This window comes from Schistocerca piceifrons, unplaced genomic scaffold (assembly GCF_021461385.2).
Source record: "Schistocerca piceifrons isolate TAMUIC-IGC-003096 unplaced genomic scaffold, iqSchPice1.1 HiC_scaffold_2481, whole genome shotgun sequence".
In the NCBI taxonomy this organism is placed as follows: Eukaryota; Metazoa; Arthropoda; class Insecta; order Orthoptera; family Acrididae; genus Schistocerca; species Schistocerca piceifrons.
The window spans coordinates 190,584-194,834 of record NW_025728425.1 but is presented as its reverse complement, the minus strand read 5'-3'; positions in this window follow the sequence as shown (position 1 = coordinate 194,834).

The following is a 4,251-nucleotide window of genomic DNA, read 5'->3' as shown; positions in this document are numbered from 1 at the left end:
TGACTATGTTTTGAACCATTCCTGTGACACTAGTTATAGATTCCGATGCTTCACTTGTGGTTTACTGTATCCTTTGGACCTTCTTATTGACGATGAAACACAGAAATTGCATCGGAAATAAATACAAAAGGCACAATGCCGACTTAAGTACAAGAAGACTGACTCTTCTTACTGTCTATGTTTCGAACCATTCCTGTGACAATAGTTATAGATTCCGATGCTTTACTCCAGGTTTACTGTATCCCTTGGATCATCTTATTGACGATGGAACAGAGAAATTGCATCGGAATTAAATACAAAAGGCACAATGCCGACTTAAGGACAAGAAGACTGACTCTTCTTACTGACTATGTTTTGAACCATTCCTGTGACACTAGTTATAGATTCCGATGCTTCACTCCAGGTTTACTGTATCCCTTGGACCTTCTTATTGACGATGAAACAAAGAAATAGCATCGGAATTAAATACAAAATGCACAATGCAGACATAAGTACAAGAAGACTGACTCTTCATACTGTCTATGCTTTTAACCATTCCTGTGACACTAGTTATAGATTCCGTTGCTTCACTTCAGGTTTACTGATTCCCTTGGACCTTCTGATTGACGATGAAACACAGAAACTGCATCGGAATTAAATACAAAAGGCACAATGCCGACTTAAGAATAAGAAGACTGACTCTTCCTACTGTCTATGTTTTGAACAATTTCTGTGACACTAGTTATAGAGTCCCATGCTTCAATTCAGGGTTACTGTATCCCTTGGACTTTCTTATTGACGATGAAACACAGAAATTGCATCGGAACTAAATACAAAAGGCACAATGCCGACTTAAGTACAAGAAGACTGACTCTTCTTACTGTCTATGTTTTGAACCATTACTGTGACTCTAGTTATAGATTCCGATACTTCACTTGAGGTTTACTGTATCCCCTGGACCTTCTTATTGGCGATGAAACACAGAAATTGCATCGGAATTAAATACATAAGGCACAATGCCGACTTAAGTACAAGAAGACTGCCTCTTCTTACTGTCTATGATTTGAACGATTCCTGTGGCACTAGTTGTAGGTTCCGATGCTTCACTTCAGGTTTACTGTATCCCTTGGACGTTCTTATTGACGATGAAACACAAAATTGCATCGAAATTAAATGCAAAAGGCACAATGCCGACTTAAGGACAAGAAGACTGACTCTTCTTACTGACTATGTTTTGAACAATTCCTGTGACACTAGTTATAGATTCCGATGCTTCACTTCCGGTTTACTGTATCCCTCTGACCATTTTATTGACGATGAAACACAGAAATCGCATCTGGATTAAATACAAAAGGCACAATGCCGACTTAAGTACATGAAGCGTGACTCTTCCTACTGTCTATGTTTTGAACCATTCCTGTGACACTAGTTATAGATTCCGATGCTTCACTTCAGGCTTACTGGATCCCTCTGACCTTCTTCTTCACGGTGAAACACAGAAATTGCATCGGAATTCAATACGAAAGGCCCAATGCCGACTTAAGTACAAGATGACTGACTCTTCTTACTGTCTATGTTTTGAACCAATCCTGTGACACTAGTTGTGGGTTCAGATGCTTCACTTCAGGTTTACTGTATCTGTTGGACCTTCTTATTCACGATGAGACACAGAAATTGCATCGGAATTAAATACAAAAGGCACAATGCCGACTTAAGTACAAGAAGACTGACTCTTCTACTGTCTATGTTTGGAACCATTTCTGTGACACTAGTTATTGAGTCCGATGCTTCACTTCAGGTTTACTGTATCCCTTGGGCCTTCTTATTGACGATGAATCACAGAAATTGCATCGGAAGAAAATACAAAAGGCACAATGCCGACTTAAGTACAAGAAGACTGAATCTTCTTACTGTCTATAATTTGAACCATTCCTGTGACACTAGTTATAGATTCCGATGCAGCACTATAGGTTTATTGTATCCCTTGGACCTTGTTATTGACGATGAAACACAGAAATTGCATCGGAATGAAATAGAAAAGGCACAATGCCGACTTAAGTACAATAAGAATGACTCTTCCTACTGACTATGTTTTGAACCATTCCTGTGACACTAGTTATAGATTCCGATGCTTCACTTCAGGTTTACTGTATCCCTTGGACATTCTTATTGTCGATGAAACACAGCAATTGCATCGGAATTAAATACAAAAGGCAAAATGCCGACTTAAGTACACGAAGACTGACTCTTTTTACTGACTATGCTTTGAACCATTCCTGTGACACTAGTTATAGATTCCGATGCTTCACTCCAGGTATACTGTATCCCTTGGAACGTCTTATTGACGATGAAACACAGAAATTGCATAGGAATTAAATACAAAAGGCACAATGCCGACTTAAGGACAAGAAGACCGACTCTTCTTACTGACTTTGTTTTGAACCATTCCGGTGACGGTAGTTATAGATTCCGAAGCTTCACTTCCGGTTTATTGTATCCCTCTGACTTTCTTATTGACGATGAAACACAGAAATTGCATTAGAATTAAATGCAAAAGGCACAATGTCGACTTAAGTACAAGAAGTCTGTTTCTTCTTACCGTCTATGTTTTGAACCATTCCAGTGACACTAGTTATAGATTCCGATGCTTCACTCCAGGTTTACTGTATCCCTTGGACCTTCTTATTGACGATGAAACACAGAAATTGCATCGGTATTAAATAGAAAAGGCACAATGCCAACTTAAGTACAGGAAGACTGACTCTTCCTACTGACTCTGTTTTGAACCATTTCTGTGAAACTAGTTATAGATTCCGATGTTTCACTTCAGGTTTACTGTATACCTTGGACCTTCTTATTGACGATGAAACACAGAAATTGCATCGAAAATTAAATACAAAAGGCACAATGCCGACTTACGTACAAGAAGACTGGTTCTTCCTACTGTCTATGTTTTGAACCATTCCTGTGACACTAGTTTTGGATTCCGATGCTTCACTTCAGGTATACTGCATCCCTCTGACCTTCTTATTGACGATGAAACACAGAAATTGCATCGGAATTAAATACAAAAGGCACAATGCCGACTTAAGTACAAGAAGACTGACTCTTCCTATTGTCTATGTTTTGAACCATTGCTGTGACACTAGTTATAGATTCCGATGCTTCATTTCAGGTTTACTGTATCCCTCTGACCTTATTGCCGATGAAACACAGAGATTGCATCGGAATTAAATACGAAAGGCACAATGCTGACTTAAGGACAAGAAGACTGACTCTTCTTACTGACTATGTTTTGAACCATTCCTGTGACACTAGTTATGGATTCCGATGCTTCACTTCAGGTTTACTGTATCCCTCTGACCGTCTTATTGTCGATGAAACACAGAAATTGCATCGGAATTAAATACCAAAGCCACAATGCCGACTTATGTACATGAAGACTGACTCTTCGTACTGTCTATGATTTGAACCATTCCTGTGACACTAGTTATAGATTCCAATGCTTCACTTCAGGTTTACTGGGTCCCTTGGTCCTTTTTATTGACGATGAAACACAGAAATTGCATCGGAATTAAATACAAAATGCACAATGCCAACTAAAGCATAAGAAGACTGACTCTTCCTACTGTCTATGTTTGATCCATTTCTGTGACACTAGTCATAGAGTCCGATGCTGATGCTTCACTTCAGGTTTACTGTAACGCTTGGACCTTCTTATTGACGATGATACACAGAAATTGCATCGGAATTAAATACAAAACGCACAATGCCGATTTAAGTACATGAAGACCGACTCTTCCTACTGACTATGTTTTGAACCATTCCTGTGACACTAGTTATAGATTCCGATGCTTCACTTGTGGTTTACTGTATCCTTTGGACCTTCTTATTGACGATGAAACACAGAAATTGCATCGGAAATAAATACAAAAGGCACAATGCCGACTTAAGTACAAGAAGACTGACTCTTCATACCGTCTATGATTCGAACCATTCCTGTGACAATAGTTATAGATTCCGATGCTTTACTCCAGGTTTACTGTATCCCTTGGACCATCTTATTGACGATGAAACACAGAAATTGCATCGGAATTAAATACAAAAGGCACAATGCCGACTTAAGGACAAGAAGACTGACTCTTCTTACTGACTATGTTTTGAACCATTCCTGTGACACTAGTTATAGATTCCGATGCTTCACTCCAGGTTTACTGTATCCCTTGGACCTTCTTATTGACGATGAAACAAAGAAATTGCATCGGAATTAAA